The sequence below is a fragment of the Monodon monoceros genome, unplaced genomic scaffold (genome assembly GCF_005190385.1).
Source record: "Monodon monoceros isolate NGI ecotype Baffin Bay Population unplaced genomic scaffold, NGI_Narwhal_1 Super_Scaffold_5, whole genome shotgun sequence".
In the NCBI taxonomy this organism is placed as follows: domain Eukaryota; kingdom Metazoa; phylum Chordata; class Mammalia; order Artiodactyla; family Monodontidae; genus Monodon; species Monodon monoceros.
In genome coordinates this window covers 80,881,867-80,891,904 of record NW_021703782.1, presented here as the reverse complement: position 1 = coordinate 80,891,904, position 10,038 = coordinate 80,881,867, and the positions used below count along the sequence as shown (strand labels likewise).

Here is a 10,038-nt window from a genome sequence, read left to right as displayed (position 1 = left end):
GAGTAAATGGTTGGACGAAGTGAGTTGAAAATTCAATTCTTAAACTCTTCATCTATACTGAGAATAGAAAAGCTCTGAGATTCAAGGAGATAGAGGATAGGTACTGGGGATTGATTAGGGGAGCACAGCCTAATCAGCCATAGACAATATATAAATGAATTGCATGGCTGTATTCCAATCAAACTTTATTTACAAAAACAAAAAGCTGCTGCATTTGGCTCACAGGCCATAGTTTGCCTGCCCCAATGTAAAGTACCATATTTGCCATTACTAACTTGAGAGGAAATGGAAAACCCAATTGTTTTTATAACAAAATAAGAACTTGAATTAATAGAGTTTCAATTTTCCCACAAAGAAATTATACGTTACAGATGGCTCTCCAGGTGGATCCTCTAAACTTTCATATAACAGATAATTCCAATTATATATAAATTCTTCCAGACAGTAAATAAAGATGAAACTCCTCAACTTATTTTATGAAGCTAATATAGTCTAGATAACAAACCAGACAGGGGGGAAATATGTACAGGCCCCCCGCTTCAAACATGTACCCAAATACAAGAATTTTTTAAATACATACATAGATAGCAGACAGACAGCTGGATAGCAAACTTAATTGAGCAATGTATAAAAAATACATCATGATCAAATAGAGGACGGTCCTCTATCTTATCTTTTCCTTAAAAATATAGAATACTTTAACATTAGGAAATCTACTGATGTAATTTACTAGACTGGGAAATTAGAAGGAGAAAATTATATAATCATGTCAATAGGTTCAGAAAAAGAAACATAATGAAGTCAGTCATGAAAGGACTTTGGGAAAAAACACCTTGGGCAAAATAGTACTAGGAGGTAGGTTCCTTAACCTGGTAAAAAGGTAGCTACCAAAAACCTACCACAAACATCATACCTAAAAATGCAAACCTTAAAATCTCTTTTAAATCAGAAAAAGAACAAGAAAATAATCCCCACTTGAACTCCTAGCCAACATTATACTAAAAATAGAAATAAGAGATTTAGGGATAGAAAGTAGGAAACAAAACTGTCATTATTCCAGGTGAGTTTATTATCTTCAAAGAAAATCCAATATACAAAGCATTAGGACTATTAAGAGTAATATATATCATTATAGAAATGTCATACAACAAAATACTATCAGATAAAATGAATGAACTAGATCTACATTATTAATATCAATAAATCTCGCTGTTAGGTGAAAATCAAAAGCCAGTTGAGGACTTCCCTGGTGGTGCAGTGGTTGAGAGTCCGCCTGCCGATGCAGGGGACACAGGTTCGTGTCCCGGTCCGGGAAGATTCCCACATGCCCCGGAGCGGCTAGGCCCGTAAGCCATGGCCGCTGAGCCTGCGTGTCTGGAGCCTGTGCTCCGCAACGGGAGAGGCCACAACAGTAAGAGGCCCACGTACCGAAAAAAAAAAAAAAAAAAAAAAAAAAGTCAGTTGAAAACGGATACAAGCAGTATGGTAATGTTACTGAATTAGACGTGAGACCCCCCCCCCCCATTCTTGGTGCCTTAGCTGAACCTAAGCTCTCCCTTCCCCCAACCCCTATCAGACAGGGAGTTCCTTCCCACTCAGTTTCGAGCTCCCAATAATGAAATTGAGTTTGGTGCAAGCAAAACAGGTTTTTACCCAAAGGCCAGAGAATGGAGAAGGGAAGCTCAAACTCTAAAAGCACCTTCTCCCCAAAGAGAGGGGAGTAAGGGAATTTTAGGGTTAGGAGGGAGAGGGTCATCAGGGCTCTAGGAAAGGGGCGGAGATTTCCAGGGGCAGCCAGGTCATGCGCAGTCTGCCATGCTCCTTTGCACGTGGAACAAATTGTGCCTAGCAGAGCACAAATCCCCGCTTTGGGTGGAGATGTTAGCAAGGTAATGAAGCGAAGGTAATGCTGGGACAGCCCCCTGGTTTCATCTGCGCAGGCGTGTTCCCGTGGTCGTCAGAGCTGGTTTGGGATGGTTGACCAGTGTGTATCTCTCAAAGTACAGCCCGCGAAGCATGTCTGCCAAACACCAGGTACTTTTGAAACAAACACAGAGATAAATCTGGGTAAGTATCTTTCAGCTTTCAGGGGTTGATATGGAAACACATAAATCAAGGCAAGGAAAGCAGTGACCTTTAGCCTACTTTGCCCGTCATCTTGGACCTAGCTGGTTCAATCTGGTTTTGTTTCTGGCCTTCGTGGCATCCTGTTGATAAAAAAACAACTAACCTGTATGATTGAAAAAAATAAAAGTTTCCGCGCCTGGAGCCTTGGCTGCATAGCGTGGGTAACAATACTGCTTATGAAATGTTTTAAGTACACAAGGCAATATTATATATTGGTGTTTACCCACGTGAAAACAAAGTAATATTGAGCACCGAGAAGCTGCGTACTAACTTGAGAGTTACCTCTGGAGAAAGAGGGAGGGCAATTGGGTTTCAATTTTATCTGTAGTTTTACTTTCTTTCTAAAAGGATCTAAGGCTAATGTTAACATTTCCTCCGTCTGGTGATGGGTACATTGGTGCTTATGACATTTTTATCTGTAACTTTCTGTAAGCTTAAAGTCTTTCCTAATTGAAATTATTTTTAATGGAAAGGAAAACGAGCCATGATCAAACCTGTCTTATCTTAGAGTCAGCTCTGGCTGCACCTGTGAGTGTAGAAAGGACACCCCGCCCACTCCGGTGTCCCCAGGACAGAGGCTTACCTTTCACCATCTGGGAGGTCAGAGTGACATGCTCCTCTGTACCCTGAGGCTTCCTGCTCGCCGCCGGCTCCGCAGGCTCCTTGGGAGGAGCCCAAGCTCCTCCCACACACGGGCTTGTGTGGGTCAGGGTCACTGTTAGTAAGGGCGGCAGTCCGTTCCGTATTGATCTTCCGTTACCCTATCCCACAGATTTGAATTCCCGTTTCCCACCTAGTGTCTCTGAGGCTCAGTTTGAAATTCTCTTCCATGAAATGGAAATCATGAGAAACTTAAGACAGTAGACTTGTTTATCCTGGGGATGAATTACAAGCACATGGGGGCAATCAACCTCTTAGTCCTTTCATCTGAAGGTCAAGAAGGGTCATAATTTGAGGAGAAATCACCGTCTCCTCTGGCTCCTACAGTGGTTCAAGACTTCAACTTTTAACACTGGGTGGTATCCACCAGTTCTCAAAATACAGTGAGTTTAAGGCTGGGGCAGTGAAAATATGAGAAGAATGTGGAACACCTTTTTGTGCCAAGTAAGGATAGGCTCATGGACTTATGGGAACATGTCAAGAGGACCCAGGAGCCAGAATTAAGGGGTTCCCACTGAACAAGCACAGTCTGGTCATCGAAACCCGTGGAATAAAACAAAAACCCGTGGAATAAAACAATAACTCAAAAACTCTTCTGATACGCCCTGCTATCAGAAGAAAGAAGATGACTACTTCCCCATCTCTGCCGCACCGAGAAAGTCCATTTTCTTATTGACTGCCCTGAGTCATCATAGTGTTTTCAGTTGTTCCCCCTCCCAATGACTAGCACCACTGCACCCCAATTGAAACAAAAACTTGGTGGATGGACCGCCACTTTGGGGAGAGAAGGCAACATGGAACTGTGGAATTCATATTACCTAGACTGAGAAATGGAAGCTGGCTTTGTGCCTTTCTTGCTGTGTGACCTTGAAAATCCCACATTCTTTATGCTCCAGTTATCTCATCTGTACAACAGGGATTCAAATTATTTCTCTACTTCACTGGGTGGTGATTAGGACCTAATTATTCACCACGTGAGAAGGTGCTTGTAAACCACCATGCCAGCAGACACTTCAGGGTATCACAGAATAAAGGGAACTTCTTAAGAAAGGGCAGGGGACGGGCAGCGTCGTCCATCTGCTGGAGACAGGCTAAGGTCCAAATTATTATTTTTTCAACTTGAATAATGCACTGAACTCTTTTTAGAAAAGTCTCAGACTGCAAGCACCGACTTCAGTGACTCTTGCTATTTCTTATACACAAAGAAATGTAAAACTAGGTTTTGATGTCTTATGTTTCTATGCAATTTATAGTGAGAGCATCATTTAGGAGCAGTGAGCTAGGATGTTCTGAATTGAAGGCCTGAGGAAAAGAGTGAAAAGGGAAGAGCAGGCTGTAGAAGGAGAGTGTCTGACGTCATCCTTGTTTTTCTCTCTCCCACGGAGAATATAACTAGCTGTATTAAGATCAGTGCAACTGCTATGGGCTGTATTAAGATCAATGCAACTACTATGGGCTGAAATTCATGTTTTGAAGTCCTAACCCCTAGTACCTCAGACCATGACCATATTTGGACACAGGGCCTTGAAACAGGTAAACTGTGGCCATTGGGATGGGTCCTAATCTAATCTGACTGGGGTCTTTAAAGAGAAGATTAGGAAACAGAAGGAAAGAGGGAATACAGTGAGAAGACAGAGGAGACAGAAACATGAGGAAACAGGGAGAAGGCAGCCCTTTGTAAGCCAGAGAGAGGCTTCAGTGGAAACCAAACCTACTGACTCCTTGATCCTGAACTTCCAACCTCCAGATCTGTGAGAAAAAATACACTTCTGTTGTTTAAGCCACCCAGTCTGTGGTACTTTTTTATTAGCCTGGGCTGACTAATGAAATTACATAAAGTTCATAATTTTTTTTTTAGAAGCTGCTTTGTGCTTTGCTTCTTCAGAAGGAATACTATGTCAGGACAGAAGATATTGTTGTAAATATTTATGATTTGCATATGTGAATATTAATGGATTAACTTTCTATGGACACAGGGTGGCGGTCAGGGGACTGGCAGCAGGAGTTGGGGTGTTTCACTTGTTTCTATCCTATGACGACTGTCTGATGGGTACAAGGCTTGGGTGCGAACACAGGCCAAACAGTGATGATCACATTTTAAAGGTTTCTTTCTAGTGTGGGCCATGCCACGCTGCAGTATATTCATAAAATTGAATACTCTACAGCCATTAAAATGAACAAACCACAGCCACGTGACACAACATGGCTAATCTCCCAAACATAACGGTAAAAAATACAAGTCACAGAAGAAGACAAACACTATGGTTTCATTCATATAAAATTCACAAACAGGTGGCTCAACTCTACCATACTGGGATGGATACCTAGGTCATAAAACCAGAAAGGCAAGCAAGAAAGTGAGTCTCCCGAAAGTGGGGATAGTGATGACCTAGAATTGGGGGGGAAGACATGGGTGTCAGGGAGGGGACACAGAAGATAACAGGGTGCTTACAGCGTTCACTTGTTGCCCACAGGGGTTTGCTTTATAATTATTCATAGAATTATGCAAATTGTTACAATTTTTTTCTTGTATAAATCACATTAAAAAAATGAGGAGAGCTGAAGCGAATATGGCTAATTAACTGTTCTGAATCCTGGTGGATCTGTGTTATGTCATTAATTATACTTCTCTGTAAGTTGTGAGGTTTGTTGGCATTTTTTTGGTTTTTTTTGTTTTCATATTATTATGCCAAGTGAATGAAGCTAAACAAAAAAGAGTACATACATTGTACATGTTTTTGTGGAATTTTATATTCCATTTGTATAAAATTCAAGAAAATGCAAAGGAATCTAGAGTGGCAGAAAGCAGAGGAGTTGATTCCTGGCAGGAAGGGGGTTGACCAGGAAGGGGCAGAAGAGAGGGAGCATAGGAAACTTTTGGGGGTGACGGATGTGTTCATTATGTTGAGGGTAGTGATGGATTCATGGGTGTATACTTATGTCAAAATATATAAAATTACACACTTGAAATGTGCACAGTTTATGATACGTCAATTATATATCAATAAAGCAGGTTTTTAAGAAAAACTTCCTTGTGCCTTTTCATATGGTTCAAATAGTCTTCAATATACATATATTGCTTAAAAATGAGGGAGATATTTTTTAAATAATCAGAGAGCCCTGAGCAAAGAACTTTGATGCTGTCTCCCCGGTAGTTGTATATGTGTTTAGGTCAGACATAGGATTCAATTATGTCAATATATTTTTGTTCTGCCTTTGATAGAAAAGGGGCCTCCACTCTTCTCTCTCCCCATTTCCCTTCTCCCTTACCCCTCCCCCTCACTCTTTCTCTCCTTTTCTCTTTGGCTCTCTTGCTCTCTCTCAGAAAATCCTTTTCTTCAGCTGAGCGCACGGCTTTAGAAGACGTGACAACACTTATAATAAAGATAAACGATCATTTCTGTTGCTGAATAGTGTTTTATGGTTTATAACATGCTATCTCATATCTGTCTCATATCTGTCTTTTCATTCTCACAACAATCCTTGGGTGTAGCAATAGGAAAATAAAAGGCAACTGTAACCGCTTCTGCCTTCTAAGGAGGGTGGTAAATTTCATATCAGTGGGCAAATAAATCTCTTTGTTGCCATCCACTTTCAGAGACTGTCAGTGAAGACAGCAGATGAAAGATTCAGCCATTTCTTTTACTCCAGCTCCCTCCCTTCAGCCCTGTGATGGCCTCTTAGGTTTAATAGAATAATGAGTCATTGGGATGCAAAGATAGGTCCAGACCTGAGTTGGGGGTTGTGGCAGACATTCTGGTTGCCTACCCAAAATTTATTCTTCTCTTCTTACTTACACAGGGCCCTGATTTTGTTGGAGGTAGCAATGGGCCAACTGAAAAATTAGATTTCCCAGGCTCCCCTCCAGAGAAGAGTGCCCATGAGAGTAACTTCTGGCCAATTGAATGAAAGAATAACTATAGTATGAGACTTCTGGGAATGCTCCCTGAAAAGGGCACTGACTCTGTTGGCAGGCCCCTTATTGGCCTTCCCTCTTCCTTTACCTGAAACATGGATGTAATGACTTGTGCTGCAGCAGTCATTTTGCAGTCCTGAGGTGATCTTGCTTGAGGACAGTAGGCTTGTGCTAAGGATGGCAAAATGGAAAGATGAGAGGAGGTTAGGACACTGATGAGATTGTGGCACTACCTTACCAGCCCTAGAATGCCTACCTCCAGACTTACATGAGAGAAAAATTGTAACCCTTATTTAAGGCATTGTTTTACAGGTCTCTGTTGCAGCAAAACGTAGTCCTGAGTGAAAGGGAATTGATGAGCTATGTTACTCTGTGCTTTGAAATGGGGGAATTTCTGGGACGAATCCTACAGAAGGGTGCTCTAAAAAGAAGGGGAAACGAGCAACATGGTGACACAAACCTCTGTTTCCTCAAGTTTCATATAAAGTCTGCTGTACGTATGTAGCTGCCGTGTGTGCAGCATGTGAGGGGAGGTCAAGGAGAGGGGGTTGTGGTTCCTCTTCAATGTGGCATGAGAAGGGACAGCAGCTGTGAGGAGGCAAGTTGATCCTTCCACCAAGCTAATTCCAAATAAACAGGATCTCGGAGCTAGAGGATGAGGAAACATTAACACTTCCCTTTTATGCCAGAGACACCGCTAAAGAAGCTTATCTTACTGCACGTGGGGTGAGTTTTGAACCAATACCATCTGAAATTTTAAAATCTAGACTTGAATCCCAGCCCTACACTTATTACTACCTGTGTGATTTGGGGAAAAAACTTTAACCTCTCTGGGCCTCAATTTTTTCATCTGTAACAGGAGGGATTGGTCAAATTAAGTTCTAAGGTCCAATCCAAACCTTCTAGGAGTCCATTTAAAATATATCATTGGGGCTTCCCTGGTGGCGTAGTGGTTAAGAATCCGCCTGCCAATGCAGGGGACACGGGTTTGAGCCCTGGTCCGGGAAGATCCCACATGCCACGGAGCAACTAAGCCCATGCACCACAACTACTGAACCTGTACTCTAGAGCCTGCGAGCCACAACTACTGAAGCCCACACGCCTAGAGCCCATACTCCGCAACAAGAGAAGCCACCGCAACAAGAGAAGCCACCGTAGTGAGAAGCCCACGCACCGCAACGAAGAGTAGCCCCCGCTCATCCCAACTAGAGAAAGCCCGCACACAGCAACGAAGACCCAACACAGCCAAAAATAAATAAGTAAATTTATACCAAAAAGAAGAAATAAAATATATCATTAAGGTAAAATTAAATCTATTAAGCACTAAATGAAAATTAATTCAGGTTTATACAAATATGTACTTCCTAACAATGAGAATCCACCGTCTCACAAGCCACAGTTCATAGGAGAACAGGACCTCCAGCTAGATGAGCCATGAATGCCTCATACAGTTCCTATACTGTAACTCTTCCCTTACTTCTGGCTCCTCACACCTAGCTGCATAGGTGCATTTACATTAGAAAATCTGCTTTAAACCTTGAAATTCATTTCCTTTAAATAAAAATGAAATAGACACAATGGGATATTTAAATACATTCTGGCACCACCCCAATAGCACAAGAATGTGCGACATGAAGCTGGTAACATCAGCAGGACCGGGAGGACTTTATTAAGCAAATCAGGTAGTTAAACACCCCAGGGCCTTCTCATCATAAATGCAGCTAAGCGGCCCTGGAGTAATGGGGATGGAGCCCCTCCTGAGCTCTAAGCTCTTTATTCTGACGTTTAATGAGCATGAATAACCAGGGATGGATGGTATTGTTTGTGAGTCCTCGTGAACTCAGGAAAAGGGTGACTTCAAAGGTTCCTTTGGACCATTGTAAAGCAATTATACTCCAATAAAGATGTAAAAAAAAAAAAAAAAGGGTTCCTTTGGGATTTTTGAGGCCTTGTCTATAAAACGTGTCTGAATTAACTGGGTTCTACCTCATTCTCAGGACCTTATCTTCAGCTGGACCGGACCCCCCCTCCCAGGAACTGGGTAGGCAGAGAGTCTAGAGCCTGAATCCTTCACCTGTGAGTATGTCATTGAGTTATTTGCTGACTTATCTTCCAAATGATCATTTGTGTCCTGTTCTCTGGCAGCCTACATTATTGTAGTTGAATAGGGGACAGCTTCCTGTTCCCTGCAACTGGAAAGCAGTTTAAATACATCGCACCTGTAAACAGAGCTAATTGACATCTATAGAGTAACCCAGAGAAGGCAGGGATTCCCCAGAGCAGTGTTCGCCATCCCAGGAGGTACCCAAGCAGAGTCAGAGACCAAATAGAAATGTCATAATCAAATGGCTGGGGAGATGAGAGGGCTTAAAGGACTTCAGTTTTCTTTTCAGTCCTAAAAGTTGGGGATTCTGTGACATATAGGAGCAAATGCTACTCAGTGTGAGTAATACTACTTGTTGTTTAAGGCTAATTACACACCAAGCACTGTGCTGAATTCTTCACTTCAGTTGTTTCATTTAATCCTGACATATAATAAAAGGCAGCCCTGTACCCCTTTCACATGGTACTATATCTGAATATCTGCAGACGAGGGAACTGAGGCTTGGGGCATTGGAGAAACAAGATCCCACAGCCTGTATGTGCCAGGCTGGGCCTGAGGACGCCAGAGCCTGTGCTTTGTACCTCTGCGGGTGCTTCACCCGTACAGGGCCAGAGGATGCAGCAACTAGCTCACACAGGAAGCTTACTGGGCCCCACCCGGAACCACGCATCCTTCTCTAGTCACCGTTTTTCAAGGGTCTGTGCACAAACACAGAGGAGAGTCTGGGGTGATGGAGCTGGGAAAACAGGAGTTTGAGGCTGAAAGGTCAAAAGGCTGCTGTACTGAGACCGTGAGAAAGGTGATCAGAGGGTAGAGCACTGGAGCTTTGGTTTCCTAAGAGGGGCGTTCCAGGGAAGGCAAGTTCTAGCCGAAAGTGTTTCTGTACCTTTGAGCCACAGCCTTAGTTCCTCTGAGAGACCTTGGCTGGGTGCAATGCTTGAGGCCAGAGCCAGCCCCTATTCCCCTCCGCACCATCCCAAACCCCTCCTGGCAGGGAGCCATCATCTCTGAAAACTGAGCTGTGCCCCTGGAGCTCCTCCCCCCCCCCCCCCCACCCCCGCCAGGCTGTTCACGAGCCCGTCTGAGTCACCTGGGGCTCTCTGGCTACTTACCCTGAGATTAGACTCAGTAGAAGGTGGGAGAAAAATTCAAGAGACTTGGCATCGCCCCGCCCCACTCACTCTCTCTCTCTCTCTCTCTCTCCCTCTCTCCCTCTCTCCCTCTCTCCCTC

At 43.2% G+C, this 10,038-nt stretch overlaps 1 long non-coding RNA gene across 1 annotated transcript; it reads right to left on the bottom strand.

Annotated features, from left to right (window-relative positions):
* Positions 1-1,526: 1,526 nt before the first annotated feature.
* LOC114883735 lies at positions 1,527-3,117 on the bottom strand. Its single transcript, XR_003790659.1, has 3 exons — positions 2,711-3,117; positions 2,135-2,207; positions 1,527-2,037 (listed from the first exon to the last, which is right to left on the bottom strand). It is a non-coding gene; the product is annotated as an uncharacterized LOC114883735 (long non-coding RNA).
* Positions 3,118-10,038: the final 6,921 nt, after the last annotated feature.